Source organism: Aethalodelphis obliquidens, unplaced genomic scaffold (genome assembly GCF_003676395.1).
Source record: "Aethalodelphis obliquidens isolate GAN/ISIS:26980383/991018 unplaced genomic scaffold, ASM367639v1 scaffold56, whole genome shotgun sequence".
NCBI classification, from domain to species: domain Eukaryota; kingdom Metazoa; phylum Chordata; class Mammalia; order Artiodactyla; family Delphinidae; genus Aethalodelphis; species Aethalodelphis obliquidens.
In genome coordinates, this window is record NW_020838000.1 from 2,017,778 (window position 1) to 2,040,400 (window position 22,623).

Sequence of the window (22,623 nt, forward strand, 5' to 3'; positions counted from 1 at the left end):
ATATATCTGGAATAAAAACCAATATAATTTAGTGATTGCTGTTGAATGAAGAGAAATCAATTTTGTTCTGCATTCTTGCGCCTTTGTGAATCTTTCTTCTAGCTTTCTTAGAAAATTAATCTTAAATGCCAAAAACATGGATGCCATTTCTTAGTGAAATATAGTGAGTTTTAATTTGGTTGAACAAATTTGTTTTAATAGGCTCGTTTCCCCATTTTGGGGGAAAAATCATACAAACTCTCCTAAACATGCAAAACCAAACTGTATATTTTTCCATGAGTTAGAACATTAGACATAATCATATATTTTAATAATCAATTACTGTGTAAGTGTTATATTAACACTTAACAAGACAGCAATGAACTGGCACGTAAGATGACAAAATGCCCCAGCGTGTGTACCAGCCACTGTGTTTTCGCACCATGCATAATGAAAGTAAATAATGCCTTTGACACAGATCTAATGCTATTAGCCTCGGATTTCTTTCTGCAAACTGGGGGTGTGAAAGCAAAGCCGCAGGTTGTTTTCTTAAGAAGGAATGTGCTTGTTTGCGACTGGCAGCAGAACAGCAAGGACCTGAGCAGATATCACCTCTTCACCCTGCTGACTGGCAAGCAGAGGTGAGAAAACAAACAGCAGGCCTTCCTGGGGCACCGGAGAGGGGCCAGAGACAACGAGGCAGGAGCTCATGTCGCAGAGCCTGGGGGGAAGACAGTCCCTCCAGAACAAAGCGGGAAGTGCTGGTCTTTAGCCTCAAGGAACCCAACTCAAGTGTGATTGGCATTTCTTACAAGAAGAGAGCAATGGAGAAATGAGAGGAGCTTCAGCCTTGACCAGAAGGAAGCCCTCCTCCTGCCTTTCTGGGCAGCTACTCAAAGGCCAGAGCTAAATGGGTGGTGGTGAGCTGACAATTCAAAGGGGGATATCCCAGGACACCCAAATATGCTGGGGCTGGATCAACGGAAAGCTGAACATTAGTGTCTCCTAAGGTTTTCCTCAAAGAAGAAATTTGCACATGGGATCACTCTAATGTCTGATTCCACCCATCAGAACAGCAGAGTGGGACCTGTAAAGTGTATTCTGACCGGTGAGATATCAAGGTCTGGTTTGTTTTTCTCTTCAACTCTAGTGTGAATTATATAATCTCAAGCAGTGTTCTCAAACTTGTGGCTCATGAACTACCTAGATCAGAAATATGAAGATGCTTTTTCAGTGCAAGTTAGTCATGATGGGACCCATGAATCTGCATTTTCTACAAGTGGCCCTAGTGATTCAAGGTACACTGAAGTCAGAAGACATCTAAGCTAAAAAGAAGAATATTTGGGCTAATTATTTTTGTAGAATAGAGATATTTCTTTAATCTACTATCCAGAAAACTAGGTAAGATCTCTTGGGATTGAAATAGTGTAGAAATCCTCTTGGGAAAAATGTCTCATTGTGGTGACATCTCAGGTGAGAGTAAATGCAGATGGCCAATAGGCACGTGTAGAGGTGCTCAACATTGATAATCATCAGGGAACTGCAAATCAAAACCACAATGAGATACCACCTTACACCTGTCATAATGGCTACTGTCAAAAAGAACACAAACAAATGTTGGCGAGGATATGGAGAAAAGGGAACCCTCCCTCGTATACTGATGGTGGGAATGTAAATTAGTGCAACCACTGTGGAAAACAATATGAAGCTTCCTCAAAAAACTAAAAATAGAACTACCCTATGACCCAGCAATTCCACTCCTGGGTATATATCTGAAAAAAAACAAACACACTGATTTGAAAAGACACATGCACCCCAACGTCCATAACAGCGTTATTTACAATAGCCAAGAAATGGGAGCAACATAAAATGAAGAATGGATAAAGAAGATGGTGTACATATGTACAATGGAATACTACTCAGCCATAAAAGAACAAAACTTTGCCCTTTGCAGCAACATGGATGGACTTGAAGGGCATTATGCTGAGTGAAATAAGTCCGACAGAAAAAGACAAATACTGTATGATCTCACTTATACATGGAATCCCAAAAATACAACAAACTAATGAATATAGCAAAAAAGAAGCAGACTCACAGATACAGAGAACAAACTAGCGGTTACCAGTGGGGAGAAGGGGGAGGGGCAATATAAAGGTGGGGAGGAGGTACAAACTGTTGGGTGTAAGATAGGCTATAAGGGTGTATTGTACAACACGGGGAACACAGCCGGTATTTTGTAATAACTGTAAATGGAAAGTAACCTTTAAAAATCGTATAATCATCAATCAATCGATTAGTTCCAGAATTAGTATAGAAATCCAAAGATCTGCAGGGTTTGTTGCGGAAATTCCAATGAAAATTTTCTGGAAATTCCGTATTTAGAATTTCTTTGACAGAAGTGCTGAATAAAATTCTCTTACCAGCCCACAGATCCTGATCTGTGGAGAAGATAAATTGAAGCTCTACTAATGATAAGAGAGTGTGCAGGCAGCTACCACTTCAGAAATTCTTAAACAGACCCGGGTATAAAATTCATAGACACTATAACCCAAATAAACACACAATTCCTTACAAATTAATAAAATGCCCTAATTTTAATAAAAAGTAATTGATAACAAACCAAAATGGATTGCCATCCTTAAACAGTGGTCCTGTGAATGACACAGTAGTTGTAGAGTTGGAAAAATGAGAGTATAACAGAACTAAAAAAAAAAAAAGCTGCTTATACATCAGAGTTCAGTTTTAGGTTCAGATAATTATCAGGAGATTTGTCCACCGAAACAAGTGACCAGCAAGACATTCAAAAGTTGTGTGGATGTAACACAGTTGCTCACTGTGGGGTCTCCCACGCAGTGTAAGATGTCTAAAGGAAACTGGCCCCTGCCCACCACATGCCAGTACTCATCATTCCAAGAACCATAAGGAGGTCCTGTATCCTTTGACAACTGCTACATCCCTTCCTTATAAAGTCCCTTTCTCCAGGCCCAAGGTCTCCAACAGGAAAGGGACCTCAAAGTCCACTTTACCCCATTTAGTGCCTGAATCTCTTCAGCAACGACATCTCCACCAAGTGGTTGTCTAACCCCGCTGTCCTAAAGTTGGCTATTCACATACCACCATAATGATATTTAAATAATCAAATCCCCCTCTTTTCTTATATGCCTGAAAGACATGTGAAGATGAATGTGGACATTCTATTTACACAGATCCACACTAGCAGTCCACGTCATCTGAACTATGTATATTACAGATGGTTTTGGTGAAAATTTCAGTTATCCAAGTCTTGAAACAACTCTGGACATGCTTGAACACATCATGTATAGTTCCTGCTATTTAGATGGACACCTGCGTATGAAATCATGGGTTTGACTGACTCTTTATTTTCTATATATTTTAGTAAACACAAATGTATAAAAAATTAAAAGATGAGCTGTGTACCACCTAAAATATCTTGTAGTCCACACTTTGGGTAACACTGGTCTATTCTATCCTCAAACAGTCATGATGTAAACCACAGTTTTGCTAACGTGTTAACCCAAGGGCCCATATATGTAGTCTTAATTCCGCTTCCAGCACACTATGGCTGAGTTCATGTCCAGACCTGAGGCTGACATCCTGGTCCTGATGCAGGGCCTCTCTCCAGCTCAACAGCACTTGTCTACACAGCATCTTACCTCCCAAATCTCTTGAGGCATAAATAGACATCTCCTCTCCAGTCCTGTTCTGGAGAGTTCTAGCCTCCTTTTTAAGGCTCTCTCCTCCAGAATCCAGCTGTTCTTATGAAGAACATGGGCTCTCTTTGCCCTCTGGGATGGGAAGCTTCAGCTCTTCACCCTGTCACAAGGGAAAAGATGGAGCGACATGACTTGAATTGCCACACGAAGGGACTACTCCCTAGCTTTTGTGTTTATCCCTGAGGCTGCATATTCACACTGCTTGGATGTGAGTGAAAGTTCAGCATTCCTTTAATACCCATGACTTTTCCACACAGTCAAGGCATGAGAGTTAAGAGAAGCAAAATCTTCCAAGTATTTTCCAGGCTTGAGATTAGAGTAATGAACTTCCTAGCGATTATCAGCTGTAACTGAGGTTACTGGTTGAAGAAGTGGTAGCGGCCAACTTAAGAAGAGACATCTCTTTAAAATGCTTCCACTGTTAGTAAGACTAGATCCCTGTATTGTGTAGTCCTGCTGGGGTGGTATCTTAGTCCACTTGGGCTGCTGTAACAGAACACTGTAGACTGGGCAGCTTATAAACAACAGACATTGATTTCTCACAGTTCTGGAGACTGGGAAGTCCAGGATGGAGGCACTGGCAGATTCAGCATCTGGTGAGAGCCCATTTGCTCACAGGTGGCCATCTTCTCTCTCTAACCTCACACTGTGGAAGGGGTTAGGGATCTCTCTGGGGTCTCTTTCACAAGGGCACTAATTGCATTTGAAAGGGCTCTGTCTTCAGGACCTAATCACCTCCCAAAGGTCCCACCTCCAAATACCATCACCTTGAGGGCTAGGATTTCAACATATGAAATTTAGGGGGGACACAAGTATTCAATCTATAGCAAGAAACCCTCACCATCTATCAAAATTACTTCTACCATCAACAAGTATTTTGCATCACCAGGCAACATTTATTAAGTGCCTATTGCATACACATTATGGCAATGCCAGTTGCTAGTCTGGGAAAACCAAAGCAGACCGAGGTTGGAGAATGTTTGCACCCAAATTATTTGTTTCTGCAGACTTCTTTTTTATCGCTGCGCCTTGCAGCTTGTAGGATCTTTGTTCCCAGACCACGGATCAAACCCAGGCCCCGGGAGTGAGAGTACTGAGTTCTAACCATTGGACCGCCAGGGAAGTCCCCTGCAGACATCTAAGGAGAGTGGAAAAGACCCAAAATACCAGAGAGAGAAGAATCTGGAACTCTGGATGGGCTCTCTAATAACGGCAGAGGGGAGGGCAACAAGGTAGGAAAGGAGGTGAAGTCATATGCATTCTCTGCACTGTTACCACTCATTATCAGCCTTCCCCAAAATGATGTGCGCATTTTTCTGAAACTCATGAAATGCCTGTTGTAAACGGATCTCTTAAGGAAATCATCAGGGCATCTGAGCTATGAACCTGGAATGATACAGGGGTAAAACTGAGACAATATTTATAGACTTAGGGGTCAGAGACAGAAGTTGACCTGTGGATTGCAAATGAGTTCTTGCCTAAAAAGAGCTTAAAATCTAGTGAAGGGGAAAGGTATATACTCATAAACCTAAGATATAATGAAATATATAAGTGCCAAAAGCGTGACAGTTAAATTATAGGCATTCAGTGGTATTCAGAGGAGGGAGAGAGTCCCTGTGAGCTGAATGGTGGGGAAAAGCATCATGATGAAATACCTGAACTGGCTTTAGGATGAATTTCTTACTTTGGAAATCAAAGGCTCCACCAAAATGCACTGATAGAATGGGGAGAGGGCTTAAAGTGCTTGTTAGAATAAATTCTTTGACTAGAATTATTTCTGTTAAGTCGTTTTTGTGAATGTGATTTGATTTTAAATTGGAAGATATATACGTTCATCACAAACACGAAGACATGAATCCACGAGGAAATTTCCAAAAGGGAATTCTCCAGCAAGAGGAATATTTCCATTTCTTGAGGCTTTCAATACATCAAACACATAAAAAAAATTTGGAGAAATGCCCTATCAGGTTAAAAAAAATTGCAGTGTATTTTAAATACTTACACTTTATAAATTACCACTTTTACTGTAACATACAAGTAGTAATGGCTTATTGTTTCCAGTGCTTAAAAGGTGTATTTTCATTGCACCCGCAACAATTCCATAAGGTGCTTGTTATCATTCTCCCTATTATACATATGAAGACGCTGAGTCACAGAAAGACTGCGCGTGGCCTAAAGTCACACAGCACCAAGAGGTAGAGCCAGAACTGGAAAGCAGGCAGCCTGACTCCAAAACCCACACTTTCAACTACTATGCCATAAAATTGTCTATCTGTATATCCTCTTCTGGAGAAAATGTCAGAGTTTAAATTTAAGATCTTTCAGGAATGTGAAACCACTTCCCTATCACCACCCATCACTTTCTGTGATAGGCTTTGAAGGACACACAAGCAAACCACTTAATACATGCACATGTCTGGAAGAACTACATTCTTAGACTCAGGAAGATACGGAGATGGGGATCAACCCCTGATGCAGAGAAACATCAGAAGAAAAGTTCCCTGTATTCAGAGAGCAACAGTGAACACCTAAACTTCCTTTCCTGAGCTCCCCACCCCAGGCATCAAATCCTACAGCCACGTGAGCATGGACTGAAATTACACCAGCTAATTGTGTTCTGCAGCTCCGCATAGGTTACTCCAAGTGCAAAGGGACAGTGTTTCTGATAATTAGGTCTCAAAATTAACTCCCCATTAAGATAAATGAAGAAACGACTTTCCTCCCAGTGAGATTATTTTAGTCTGGCTGCTGATTCAACAAAATTAGCAGAGATTAATTGACATTCTCAAGAAACTCCACATTGGAAAAGGAGGCAAATTTAGGTCACGGTTTGATATCCCAACCAAATGGGCCCAAATATAGTTTATTTACATCCATTAACTCCCAACTGCTTAGCCTCTGACCTTGGCACGATAGGTTTAAAATGAGGAAACCTGGGTCACGTCCCGCTTCTGCCACTTAATGGCGCCATGACCCTGGAAAGGACATTTGACCCCTCTGAGTTTCATTTTTCTCACCATTAAAATGGGGATCCCCTGCCAACCTCCCCACACTAGGGGGTGGTATCCTCATGGATATAATACATGCAGAAGCCCCGTGGGGACTCCACAGGCCACAGATGATGTAACCTTGTTTATTTCATCATCACTGTGAACGGGGCCAACGATTTTTGTATTACTAATATTTCTTCCATTTGAATTATTCAATTCAGATGACAAATTTTACAAACAGCTCAAGCCAAGAGCTGAGGATCAGAGTCACTTGGTTCTTACGGCCACAGTACTTCTGAGCCAGAACCAAAGGCTGTACTCTTTTTTTTTTTTTTAAACATCTTTATTAGAGTATAATTAAAGGCTCTACTCTTAAAGCAGACCACGCTGGCCTTCTGTTTTCTAGATTAACACGAATTTCCTAATTCAGAAACTGAGTTCATTCCCTGAAAGTTCCTTCATAGCTGATGGATATGAATATTTAAATGTGTGTGTTTATTACATAAATGTTATAACAAGAATCAATGTACAGTTGTTGAATTAGAAACAACTGTCTACAACTCCATGCTGCCACTCCAACGATTATTTTACAAACCACGTATTTATATATGAATAGTGATAATCTAGCTTAATTACAACTTGGGGTTCTATTTGTATATGTAACACTATATTATACATATTTCCACATAAAATTTCTCCTAATAACATTTACTAATCTTATTGGCCATATCTTAGGCAGCAAGTAGATTAACCAGCTTTTTGGAATACTTAGGATACTTTCTCCTTCTAAGGATACCATTTTGAGAAACAGACCAACATTAATAATAATAACGAGAATGATAACAGTGCTTCACAGACAGAGCTGCCACATATGCTTGTGTGGGTCAGATGTGGAACTGCTCTAAAGGCCACCACTGACACTTCTAATCACCACAGATTTATCCTTTTCTTATGCCAATATTCCAACAGACTGCAGGAAACTATTGGGGTAAGGACTCAGTTTCTCTAACGCACAGGGTGAGACTAATGGCAAGCTGCTCTTATTTATGAAATCTGTACCGTGTGCCAGGCTCTGTTCAACTAGCGTTTCCCGAATTACCTCATGCAATCCTCTCAACAATTCTATGAGTATAGAAACTGTTATTGTCAACCACGTTTCACAGAAACTGAAATCTTAGTTCACTCAGGGAGCAAGTGGCAGGGTGAGAGTTGATTTAAGCTCTTTCTGATTCCAAAGCCTAAGTCCACCCAAATATTAAACTTTATGTCATACATAATTCTACTGACCATCGATGATACCTGCATAGCCACACATTATCTACATGTTACATAGTGATTTTCTTCTCTTAGATTCTTTCCTCAAAGGTAGAATTACAGGGTCAAAGATTAGATCCATGTTTAGGGTCATATAAATCTACTGTTACCAATAATGTAGTTAAGTTCTACTATATCTTTTTTTTTTTTTTTTTTTTGCGGTACGCAGGCCTCTCACTGCCTTGGCCCCTCCCGTTGTGGAGCACAGGCTCCAGACGCGCAGGCTCAGCGGCCATGGCTCACGGGCCCAGCCACTCCGCAGCATGTGGGATCTTCCCGGGCCGGGGCACGAACCCACGTCCCCTGCATCGGCAGGCGGACTCTCAACCACTGCGCCACCAGGGAAGCCCCCTACTATATCTTTTTATCCTTCATTCAGAAAATATTTATTGATCCCCTGCCATGTTCTAGGCACTGTTCTGGAATTTGGAGAAAGGGCAGTGGACAAATAGCACACTTTCTTGTCTTGAAAAAACTTAAAATTAAGTGGAAAGCTGACAAACCAGCATTGTATGCTGTTATTCATATTTCTGTTTCCTAATTTGATCTGTATATGTGTTAACTTCAACATGTGGATGTACGTTTTTGATAAATGGTAATGGTGAATGTGGGTCCCCATGAATTCGAGTGATTTTTTCTCCAGTGTGCATGGAGGAGAGGTGGAATTGAAACAGAAAAGGCAAAAAGTTGTTCGGAATTATTTCCCTCTTCTGAACACTCCTATGGAAATTTGTTTATACATTATCATCACGCTTTATGATTTAGCTACTTTTGTGAGTGTCATACCTAGAATTCTTTCAGGCAGGAGTCATATTATGTAAAACTTTTCAATAATACAGTTCTTTGTGGGCACTCAACAGGTCTGTTAAATGAATGAAAACATTACACGAATGACCAGTAATATCAAAGAACTGAAAAAAATATAAGTGTTAGTAATTACCTCTATACCCACACACCCACCAGGCCATTTATTGGGTGCCCAAGTCTTTTTTTAAAGGGAGCCTCAGAAATCATGACTCTACACATATCATCGTTTGAATGTACCAAATATGCAACAATTTGTAATACTCTTTCTCACTGTTTCCAAATCTTGCCTGATCATAAAATCAGTTTTGAAAAAGTCATTCCCAGATTCCTCCTCATAGCGTCTGATCTAGTTGCACTAGAAATCTATTTTTTTAACAAGTTTTGTGGGTAAATCTTATAATAAGGCAAAACATTTGAAAGCTACTCTTAAAAGAGGTGTGACATGTCATACCTTGCAACAGATTAAAAATATGAAGAATAAAGAGTTCTGAATAGGTGAGCACAGTTTCTATTATCTTATTTAATGTGGGCATAACAGCTAAGACTTAGGGATTACCTACGCGCCTTTTAGAAATGGATCAGGTGCTACTTTGTTACATTGCCCCCCTTGCTTTTGAAAATGGGTTCATAACGTGTCCATGTATAGGAGAAGAAATCATTTAAATTGCTTAACAAGATAAATGCTAGGTATAATAGACAGGCTATAATTCCACTAGCATAAGGGGTTACCGTATTAGAAAATGCTCTCCTGAAAATGGAATTTGAATTAAATGATACCCATGGTATGAGAGGAGGCATCTTGCTTGTTTTAAGCAATCCTGTCCTGAGTTGTACATAAACAATTCTACTCATAAACATACAAATGTCAATAAAGCCCTGTAAACCACAGCAATTTAATTCCTATGTATAACCCAGCAGGTCTTTGTATGTCCCCAGACATGTCCTAGAATGCAAGAATGTGCACACACAGGAATATTCATAGCAGCCATATTCCTAACAGCCCCAAACCAAAAACAAAGCAGTGTCCATCCACTGTAAACAGTGGAATAAATTGGAGTATATTCACACAGGAGAATATTTCACAGCAATGAAAAAAAACAAATTATTATCGCTATAAACAACATATGAATGAATTTCACAAACATAATATCTGTGCAAAAGAAGCCTGACAGAAGGGAGGACATATTGCACAATTTCATTTATATGAAGTACAAACCCAGGCTAACTAATCTATGGGATTAGATGTAGGCAGAGTGATTGCCTGCTCACTGCAAGGAGGTGAAAGGGGGCTTCTGGTGGTCATTCCTGATTTAGATGCTGGCCATACGGGTAATTTTGTGAAAATATATTGAGTTGTACACTTATAATTTTTGCACATTTCTAAATGTATGCCATATACCAATCTGTCATTTACTTCCACAAAAAAAAAATGATTATGTTTCTCCTCCAATTTGGTGGTTGTTCATAGGGCAGGGGGATTTTTGCTGGTTATCTTCAATGATAGACAGCCTCCCATACTACAGAAGAGCTACAGAGATTCCGTATAGGAAATGCGTGACAATGTTCAAATGCAAAGATTATGCCTTTTATCTACTTCCAGTGTATTACTTACTTTGAATGTGTTTTCCAATCATGGCTCTATATTTGTGCTGATTCATGCTCTTGTCCCTGCCAGATCCCCTGTATGAAGAGACAACAGAGAGAAAAATCCATAACTCATTAAGGTCAGTGGTTCTAATGAAGTCTGGGAAAGAAAAGACAAGGGTTGCTTTCTCTGTCAGCCCCACCCCACCCTGGGCAGCCATCCCAAACAGCATTCCTTCTAGGTCAAGGGCCCCTGTGAGGGAGTCTGCCGACAGTACGTGTGTATCACTACAATTGGGATAACAGGTCACTGAGTCAAGAGAACAATTGCGAATGAGGACATAGAGATTGGTGCAGGGATTGAGCTGAGGGGTTTTTGAGAGATTATTATTGGAAATAATAGCAAATTATGTGGGTGTTGTCCCCAGATCTCCATCAATTCTTCTCTACTATTTTGGGTACCTCTCCCCAACCCTTTGCTGTGCTCTCCCATCCAACAGCCAGCACCTACAGTTTATCCTCAGAAAATCTGGGGTGCTCCTGGAGCTGCTTCCCCAGCATTGGCAGAGAGCTGGAAGTCTGGAAACATTCAGCTCCCGGGGCAGTCCCGGCAGTGACAGCCCCAGCTCCCAGCCTCTATTCAGGAGCCATGGTCAGGACAAGAACAAGGGTAAGGTGAGGGCGGAATGCATTTAAGGGGCGCCAAAACACTTGGCAAAATAAATAGTATTTCAATGCAGTACCTTTACAAATAAATGCCTCAACTTCCGATGTGGTTCCACCCAGCACTACTTTCAGATGTAACATGCGTCAGCGCTCCCCTCGAGATGTTTCCCCCCTCTTTGAGGGAGAAGGTGTGATTTGGGGTTTTCTTTTGCCTCACAGAAATTAAACTCCTCCCTGGCCTACCATTGTCTTGTTTCCTCAGCTCCACCTGGTTTCCAAATGGTCCTCTCCTGGAAGTGCACCCACGCAGCTGTCCCATTTTCACCTATTTCCTTAACGCTTTCTCATATACCCAGGCTGACAACATCAGAAGTAGAAAATGTGAAGTAAAGAAGAGTGCGTAGACCTTAACATTCAAAGTATAAGATCCTTTTCACAGAAAATAATAACCTTCCCTAAAAATATTGCACAATTCATTACAATTCATGAAGGTCCGCTATGAAAATCAAAACCCCGTCACGCCAAAGCTCTAACAATACATGTAAACAAACGACTACAGGCTCTAAGCGGAGTATGATGTCTGATTCATGCCTTTAAATTTCTTTCATTACTCGCTCTACGGTAGCAAATGAAATGCCAGGAAGCCGCAGGGAAAATGCATTGCAGCAGTTAGCTGGTTCCTGAGGTTCACAACATACATGTCAGGTGCCATCTCCTGGCGAGAGTGCCCCTATACCTCTAAACCACGGATGCCTTTTACCTTTAACTGTGTGCTGGAACAGGCTGTAAGAATGACATTTGGACTAAATAAAGGACAGTTATTTGTAACATAAATATTAAAAAATTTTAAAGTCCTGTGTTATTATTTAATCAGTTACAAATATGAGTCTTCCGAAAAAGCTCTGCGAATTATATGGATGTCAATTTCCTGGTTTTGATACTATACTATCGTGATGCAAGATGTTACTTTTGGGAGAGACTGGGTGACAGGTGTAAGAGGCCTCTGTGTACTTATCTTTGCAATGACCTGTGTATCTATAACTATGTCAATAAAGCGTGTTAAACGTTTGAAAAACAACAATAAAAACAGGGCAGTGCTTATTACCTGAGATCTAAGAAGCAGGTTGTGAAGATACATTGCCCAACAACCTAAATTCCATGGCAGACGATGTCATCTATAAATACCCTATAAATGGAGTAAGGCTTCATGCACCTCTGAGAAACAGATCTGCCCTGATACCCTGTGTTACATGAATGGCTGTCTCAGTACTTCAGCTGACAATTGTCCCATGACCGCATGTCTTACCTCTGACCTGCCACACTAGTAAATCTTTCTGAGCATACCTCAGGAATTGTGCAAAAGTAGTTAGCTGTGTGTGATGGGCTGAATAAAAGCCCCCCAAAATATCAGGTCCTAATCCCCAGAAATATTACCTAGTGCAGAAGAAGGGTCTTCACAGATGTGAGTAAGGATCTTCCAGGGAGAGATCATCCTGGATATTCTGTGTGGGCCCTAAATGCACTCACAAGTATCCTTATAAGAGACGGACCGACAGAGATTCCCCAGAGACACACTCAGAGAAGGCAATGGGAAGACAGAGCTGGCTCTGAAGACTGGAGTGATGTGACTACAAGTGCCGGAAGGCTGGCAGCCACCAGAGGCTGGACGAGGCAAGGAACAGATTCTCCCCTAGAGCCTCTGGAGAGAGCATAGTCATGTGGACACCTTGACTTCTGCCCAGTAATAAGGATTTTGGAATTCTGGCCTGAAGAACAGGAAGAGGATACATTTTTGTTGTTTTAAACCACCACATTTGTAATAATTTGTTATAGCGGCCACAGGAAACTAACACAGCAGGATGCGAGGGGGTTTGCGGCAGCTGCCCTGATGCTGAACACGAGGAGGGGGCCCTTTGGACACTGTGGATGCAGCACTGGGTGTGGAGGCAAGATGCTTACCTGCTTGTTCAGCTCTGAGTCTCTACTGACGCAAAGATAACAGTATATTACCAAATTCTGCTTCTGTTGTAACTGCTATGCTCAGTGGGAAAAAAGAAATGAGTCTTCTAAATGCAAGTGTCTTTTTTTATCTCATATTGCAATAGGCACATTCAAATGCTAATTAAAGTCCGTCATTTTATTCTACGATATCCTGTGTATATAATCTAATTTGTTCCAAACCGCCCTCCCCTTTTCTCATTATGTTGACATAATGTGGTCTAGAACACTGCAACTCCAAATGTGATTTATGGGCCAGTACCATTGTCATCACCCGGGAATAGGTAGAAATGCAGAGTCTCAGGCCTCACCTAGATTTGCTGAATCAGAACCTGCATTTCAGCAAGACCCTGGGTGACTGTGTTGTGCACATTAAAGTTTGAGAAGCTTTGTTCTAGGATTCGGAAAATGAGTAACATCTTAAAATGACCCCACACAGCTAAGCCGGCACGTAAATCCTCAGCCTACCGAGAAGTGCCAGTGTTTTAAAACACCTTACCATACGTGTGGCTACAGCATCTACTTCTGCATTGGCTGGCAAGAGACCGTTTTGACATGATGCAGCCCATTAATAACACTGTAAACACATAGTTTCTTTAACTAATAAAGACTCTGTCTTTTCCCCTGCGTTTGCTAGAATACAGCTTTTATTTGTGGCTCCCTGACTGCCAGGCTTCATGTTGCTTTCTTCGAGCAATTCTGGGCCCACCTGAGAAGGGCAAGCTCATCCCGGCTGGGTTGTTCCTTTCCTACTGTTGCTTGCTTGGAAGTTAGCAGCCTCCGCCTTCTTTGGTACCCAGTTTGAGAGCTCCATGGGTGTTCTCTGGGCTTGTAACTGCACAGAGTTTGTTTGGGAGCAGTCAGGTTTCCATAGTTCCGATTGCTCTGTTTGCCACCCCATAACCAATGTTTTCAATCTCACTGAGGCTTGGGAGGCAAACGTGTCCATATTGGTTCCCCTTGTTTACAACAATGCAGCATTTTGACCTGATTTCACAAAAACACACAGTGCATTTCTCCCCATCTTGCCCTAATTCTTGAGTTTAAAATATTTAGAGTTTGCCCTATTTTATCAGGATTAAAGCAAAAGTTAGATCCAATCTTTTAGCTATGCCAACCCACATTTCACTGACATGAAAGAGGCATTCTTGAAGCTAATACATGTGGACACACTCATTTTTTTCCTATTTGTTTTTAGAGAAAATAATTCTCTGGTCTGGGTTTGTCCACTAGAAAACAGTCAACGATCACCAAGAGAGAAGGAACTAAAAGAACAGCTAATTACTTGGAGAAAAACTCTTTGCTAATGATATTAAGTAAGAGAAATACGAACCAACTTAAAGAGAAATCAAACCAACTTAAATTATAGCTCTCTCCTCTGGAATAAGGTCTCCTAGGGCTAAGACTATGCCATCAAAGCCACAAACAGCAAATAACCTAGGAAATCGTCAGGGCTGGAGGATAAACATGAGCCAGTCAAATTTAATTCTCCTCTCTTGGCAAGGAAAAGCAGTTAGAGGAAACACAGCAATGGATTCAAATGCTACCCATTCTTCAAACCAAATAGTTATTCAAAATAACCATATGGCCAAAACCCCTTTTCTTGTTGATTTGATATTTGTCCTTGCTTTCTCCTTCCTCCTGGGGAAACTAAGAAATGAATGGCTATGTTCTTAAATAGAATAAAGTGACTTTAAATGGAAACTATATGGCAAAGTCAGATTTATTTCAATGTGAGAATCTCATGAGAGCCAATGTGGGCATCATTTTTGCTCCAAGGGAAGATAGGTGCCAACACCTCTGAAGTTGCTATTTCTGATGAGTATTGCTCCTATTAGTATAATATTTCATATCATATATTGCTAGACAAGAAAATCTAACTCGAAATTAGTATAGATACTATTATTCACATGGTAATCAGCCATCAGAAAAGCCAAAATGCCTTTATTACTGCAGATGGGTATTTTGTTCAAAACTACATATGAAATGAAGGATGAGGTCAAAAGAGTTTGAGTATTTACAGAAAACTGTTAAAACCATGTGGCAAATTCTACAGGACCCATTTGATACAAGGAGGAAATAATTATCAGTCTGACCTTGGCAAGGATGGATAACCTTGGGCCAAACCACCTTTCTGAGACTCCATGTATTGCAGCGTGAAAGTATAGTTCCGTCAGCATGCCTGGCAGTGCTCTTGAGAAGACTAAATGAGATTCCCCAGGTGATGAGCCCAGTCCTCTGTCTGGCCCACGGTAGCTCAGTTCCTTGCTTGTTGTTCTTGTTGTCAAAGCAACTACATTGCAAGGGCTTTCCCTTTAGTGTGTAAATAACATAACAATATAAAAAAGTTTCCATAACCTGCTTCACTTCTGTCCCCAAAATGCCCACGCACAGCCCCAGTGCCCTTGGGGCCATAACAAATTTTTCCTTGAGTGCGACAGATTATTTCTTTTTCTCACCACTCTTAATCCTCAGGCTTGACCCTGTTGAGGACCTTGATTCTTCTGGTTCCCATCTCTGAAGAAGATGGGAAATGAGCTCTATTTAGCCTGAAACCGAGGGACCTGAGGTTCCAGCCCAACTGGGACACAGGGGCTCTCAGAGATTCATCCTGTGACAGTGTCTTCTGTGTGAGGTCCCACAGAAAAACACAGCAGCTCTGAGACTCACCCATGGGTTGTACTGCTTGTCAAGGGGTGCAGTTAAGAACTTGTCAAATACCTACCTGTGAACTGAGTCAGTAAATGTAAATCGTTGGCTCATATAAATAACTTGCAGTTATGACTTCTTTTTAGTTTGCATTATATAGATCTGAAGTATCTTTAGAAACAGGTTGTTATATTAATATACCACCAAAAGTAATAGCAACTGGTCCCAAGCAATGCGTGCCTTCCTATGCCAATAGTTTGATTAGCCCATAGATGTTATATATACATTAGTAAACTCTTATTTCTTATAATTATTGGACTTGTGCACGTTACTTAACTTTTTTGCCTTTCATTTGAAAAATAATAATAATATCTTCTTTAAAGGGCTCTTGGGAAGACTAAAATAAGGAAGAGGGAGATAAAGGACCTATACATAATGATACTTGAGTATTACTTCCCATTTATTCTCAGTTAACAAATATTTATTGAGTAACTATCATATATTAGTTTAGGTGTTGGCTTACTAGGGCCAAGAGAGAGCTTACTTTATAGTAGTAGAGTCTAACAAATGAATAAATATACAAGATATTTTCAGATAGTGATAAGAACTATAAGGCAGTGAATATACCAGCTATTACTATGTAATAAATTATCCCAAAATTCAGTGACTTAAGACAATAAGCAAAATGACTATACTACACAAAGCAATCTACAGATTCAATGCAATCCCTATCACCCTACCAATGGCATTTTTCACAGAACTAGAACAAAAAATTTCACAATTTGTATGGAAACACAAAAGACCCCGAATAGCCAAAGCAATCTTGAGAAAGAAAAACAGAGCTGGAGGAATCAGGCTCCCAGACTTCAGACTATACTACAAAGCTACAGGAATCAAGACAGTACGGTACTGGAACAAAAACAGAAATATAGATCAATGGAACAGGACAGAATGCCCAGAAATAAACCCATGCACATACAGTCACCTTATTTTTGATAAAGGAGGCAAAAATATACAATGGAGAAAAGACAACCTCTTCAATAAGTGATGCTGGGAAAACTGGACAGCTACATGTAAAAGAATGAAATTAGAGCACTCCCTAATATCATACACAAAAATAAACTCAAAATGGATTAAAGATTTAATGTAAGGCCAGACACTGTAAAACTCTTAGAGGAAAACATAGGCAGAACACTCCATGACATAAATCACAGCAAGATCCTTTTTGATCCATCTCCTAGAGAAATGGAAATAAAAACCAAAATAAACAAATGGGACGTAATGAAACTTAAAAGCTTTTGCACAGCAAAGGAAACCATAAACAAGACAAAAAGACACCCTCAGAATGGGAGAAAATATTTGCAAATGAAGCAACTGACAAAGGATTAATGTCCAAAATATACAAGCAGCTCATGCAGCTCAATACCAAAAAAACAAACAACCCAATCCAAAAATGGGCAAAAGACCTAAATAGACATTTCTCCAAGGAAGATATAAAGATTGCCAACAAACACATGAAAGGATGTTCAACATCACTAATCATCAGAGAAATGCAAATCAAAACTACAACGAGGGGGCTTCCCTGGTAGCGCAGTGGTTGAGAGTCCGCCTGCCGATGCAGGGGACACGGGTTCGTGCCCCGGTCCAGGAAGATCCCACATGCTGCGGAGCAGCTGGGCCCGTGAGCCATGGCCACTGAGCCTGTGTGTCCGGAGCCTGTGCTCCGCAACGGGAGAGGCCACAACAGTGAAAGGCCCGCGTACCGCAAAAAAAAAACGAAAACAAAAACAAAAAACTACAATGAGGTACCATTTCACACCAGTCAAAATGGCCATCATCAAAAAATCTACAAACAATAAATGCTGGAGAGGGTGTGGAGAAAAGGGAACCCTCTTGCACTGTTGGTGGGACTGTAAATTGATACAGCCACTATGGAGAACAGTATGGAGGTTCCTTAAAAAACTAAAAATGGAACTACCATACGACCCAGCAATCCCACTACTGGGCATATACCATGAGAAAACTATAATTCAAAAAGAGTCATGTACCACAATGTTCACTGCAGCTCTATTTACAATAGCCAGGACATGGAAGCAACCTAAGTGTCCATCGACAGATGAATGGATAAAGAAGATGTGGCACATATATACAATGGGATATTACTCAGCCATTGAAAGAAACGAAATTGAGTTATTTGTAGTGAGGTGGATAGACCTAGAGTCTGTCATACAGAGTGAAGTAAGTCAGAAAGAGAAAAACAAATACCATATGCTAACAAATATATATGGAATCTAAAAAAAAAAATGGTTCTGAAGAACCTAGGGGCAGGACAGGAATAAATACGCAGACGTAGAGAATGGACTTGAGGACATGGAGTGGGGGAAGGGTAAGCTGGGATGAAATGAGAGAGTGGCATGGACATATATACACTACCAAACGTAAAATAGATAGCTAGTGGGAAGCAGCCGCATAGCACAGGGAGATCAGCTCGGTGCTTTGTGACCACCTAGAGGGGTGGGAGAGGGAGGGTGGAAGGGGGACGCAAGAGGGAGGAGAAATGGGGATATATGTATATGTATAGCTGATTCACTTTGTTATAAAGCAGAAACTAACACACCATTGTAAAGCAATTATACTCCAATAAAGATGTTAAAAAAAAAAGTGAAAGTAGGCAAACCCCTCTCTAAGTTAAAAATGCTATCTGCAAAAAAAGAAAAAGACAATAAGCATTTATTGTTGCTACAGATCAGCTAGATGATTCTCCTGCACTCAGTCAACCTCACTTACTTATCAGTGAACAGCTTCACGTTGGGTCAGTGGCTCTACTAATCTTGGCTTGAGTCTCTTACATGCATGGGGATCAGCTGAACTATGCTGAGGCACCTGGGTTCTCCTCCACATGGACTGTCATCCTCCAGCAGGCCATGCTTATTCTAATGTCACTTTGGTTTCATCCTATCGGGCAGATCAACTCTACAAGATTCCACCTCTTAATGGGAGGAGTTAAAAAGCTAAGAGGTATGGATACAGACCGGGATGAAAAATTGCTAACATTTTGAAATCAAACTATTCTAGTGAGTTTATGGCCACTTTAAGGACAGCAGTCAGAGGAGCCTCTTCAAGTAGATGACATTTGTGTTAAGAATAACCTGGTTAGCATTACCCTGATACCAAAGGCAGATGAGGACACTACAAGAAAAAGGAAACTATAGATCAATATCCCTGATCAATATAGCTGTAAAAGTCCTCAACAAAATAAGAGCAAACTGAATTCAAGAACATATCAGGAGGATTATACACCATGACCAAGTGGGATTTATCCCTGGAATGCAAAGGTGGTTCAACATACACAACTCAATAAATGTGTTGCACCTCACTAATAGAATGAAAGTTAAAAATCACATGATCATCTCAATAGATGCGGGAAAAGCATTTGACAAAATACAACACGCTTACATGATAAAAACCCTCAACAGATTGGATATAGAAGAAACATATGTCAACATAATAAAGGCCATAGAGGACAAGCCCACAGCTAACATTATGCTCAATGATGAAAAACTGAAAGCTTTTCCTCTAAGATCAGGATGAAGAACTCAAGAGTGGAAGGTGGAAGAACTAAAGATATAAGATTCTAGGGTCCACAGCCGGGTTGATCCTTTTGTCAAGGTCAAAAGCAATGTCACTGCTTCCACACAGAACCCCCAAACTTGTAGATGCTTCCCATCTCTCAAAATCTACAGAGGCGTTCAGGGTTGGATTTCCAGATGTAATCCAAGACAGAGCATTTGTTATTGCAGAAAACATTACACATTTCTAAAGTAGATCACTTCCACCCCTTCCCCAAATACCATAGGGTATTTCTTTCTATGGTAGGATTGTACAATTTTCCTAAATAGTTTCATTTGATTATTTTTTTGGTTCTAACCTCACAAAATTTTCCTTCCAGTAACTCAAAGTATAGAAAGTTCTAACTCTAGGCACCATGGAAATAGTAAAAGAAACTACAAAAGGCAGAAGGACAGTTCAAAGTAAAGCAAGCCTTGGCCCCATGTCTCCAGAATATCCCCATGGCCAGTGGTGTATTAGTTGCTTTAATACATAAGAAATGGAGTATCTAAACTAGGAGTCAGAAAGCTTGGTTTCTAAGATGTTCCCCAATCTGAAACAATCCAGCATCCTTCTAATAAATCCAACTTTCTTGTTCAAATTACTATAAGCCACTTTAAGTTGGATTCTATGACATGTAATAGAATTTTGGAAGCATGGATTTTCTGAAGCATGGGATGCTGGGGCACAATGGTTTGAGTTCTCTGTACCAATCTAATGCTTGTACTTCCAAGATCCACGGAAGTGTGGATGAACATGCCATTCCCTCCTCCCTTCCTGCCTTCCCACCTGCCTGGCTCAAACTTGGGTAGGCATGGTCCTCATGCTCCCACCCTAGCTCTGCCTGAATTTCCTCTACCCCAAGCACCTGCTCCTTGGGCCAGCTCCTGGGTTTATGGTTGCCCAACTGGTCCTGTGCAGGTGGGTAAGAGTCTTGGCTAAACCCATTGTCCAGGAAATCTCATGTTTTCTTTGGAAATAAATCTTACTGGCTTATTTATTCAAATCTTTATTTTGTTTAACATACAAAATAAATCTTATTTTGGATGTTAAGTGATAATGGTAGTCTTCTTAAAATTAATATCTTGGGGGAGTTATCAGTTTTCCTGGGTCTCTCCCACATATACAGGTTATTAAACTTTTGTTTGATTTCCTCTTGTTTAAAAAAAAATGTTTTTTACATGGTGTCTCCAAAATGAATACTCATAACAAGAATATTCTACTCTGCTGGTAGGTTCCCAAAATTTCAACAGAATGTTTCAGCCAGCTGCTCTCTTTCTCTCTTTTGAATTCAACATCCCTCAAGCTGGGCTAAAGATATCCAATCTTTATTGGCCTTTTACAAGATGATAAAATTTAAGCTCAGATAGCCAATGGACACAGACCTGGAGGAGTCCCCCTCTTTTATCTTATTAACTCCTGCCATTCCTCTGGAATCTCAGTGTACATGTTGCCTCCCCTGGGAAGTTTCTTCCTGCTTCAAGACTGTTATTACTGCCCTGCTGTAGTTCCCATAGCAACTTCTTCTGCTTCTATTATGACCTGCTTAACAGAAATAAAATCTCTTGTCTACTTTCTGAATTTTCTCTTCTCTCTGCTAAACTCTAAGCTTCTTGAGGACTCTGTTACTATATCCCCGGTACCTTAGACAGTCCCTTACCTGCTGCAGGTATTCAAAAATATTTATTGAACATTGTGTAGACGTAAAATTTATCATGCTCTGTGTGTCAGGTGGTATGATAAGCATCAGGTACAGCTTGTCTTTGCCTAAACGTCCATTTCCCCTTTCTGGTAAATTCACCCTGGTATTCCTTTGGTGAAATCACTTCTCCCACGTCCCTGATTAGTGTGCTTTGGATAGGGCAGATCCCACTCTAGGCTCCTAGGAGCAGTATATGAACAAAGGCTGGTATTTTAAGCATCTCTGACCAAGATTCAGAGTAAATTTTCTGCCCAGCTCTAATTAATGAAATGGTTCTCTCATAAATATATTTCAAAGGGGGTTTTCAAGAAAATTCCTTTAAATTTCTGCCTAAGGAGAATTGTCACACAGCATGAGCCCAAAACTACTCTTTGTGGTGTTTATAAGCCAAATTCTCTAAGAGTCTGCTGGCACACCTGGCCGATCGCCAAGCCCCATCCTTCTCACCACAATGAATGGTTTGGGAATGGAAATGAGACCCAAGCTGAGGACTTAGCTAGGACTCTTGGCAAAGAAGATCCCTCTTCTCACTGAGCTGACTAAGCCTGGAGCTGCTCCTGGCCACCTCTGTCTCCCCTTGAGAAGAGCTTGCCTGAGAATTAGAATGAAAAAGCAGACTTGAAACTGGGAGGAGAATGATTCTGATGAAACCCTTCCAACACCTGGCTCTAACTATGTTTGAAGTGAGACTGGTCTTAGACTTGTTAAAATCTCTTTTTTCCTTAAGCCAGGTTGAGTTCAGTTTCTGTTATTTTCAACGGAAAAGTCCTAACGAATGCTATGTGCAGTATCACATTTAATTAACATCTTCAGGTAGCAGTTATTAACTTTCTGATTTAGAGGTTTAGCAATTGGTACGTAGGGGCTGTCTCCCACTATGTGAACTCTCTCAAGGTCACATCCCAAGGTCACACAAGTAGTAAGTGACAGAATCAAGAATCAGAACATGGTTTATCATGGCTACAAATGCCCGGTTCTAACCACTACTCGCACTGCCACCCACATGGGGGGAAAATAAAACAGAAAGGGCAAATGAATCCATGACAATAACAGCTTATTAACAGAACTCAGTCTCTGGATTCGCATGGTTCCATATGCAAGATGTAGTGGGATGGAGATGGGGACGGAGGTCTCGTATGTTTCCTTACTTGCAAAAGGGACATATTACAGACATTCACTGACAGTGAACCATGATTATTTACTTATCATAACACACCTCCCTTCTCAGTAACTTTTCATCCTTCTTGAGATTTCACAGAATCAAGCATTTCTGGAAGGCTCTTACAGATTATATTCTTATCCAAGCATTTCATATGCCATGAGGGGCCCTGAAAAACGAAAATAAATTGGTTGTTGCAGGTCACAACATGGGGAAAAAAGGGGCCAGGTCTGGAATTCTCCACCCTTCCTGCCCAGCAACATGGGCCTGTTGCCACTATGGTTCAGAATCCCTATTGGATGGGCTGGTTCTGCCCACATTGACTGAGAATTGCTAAGGAATTTCTACCATTCACTGAGGGCCAGAACCATACCAGGCACACTTAGTTACAAGTCTCTCCGCCTTATACCCTAGTCCTCCCAATGCAACTCC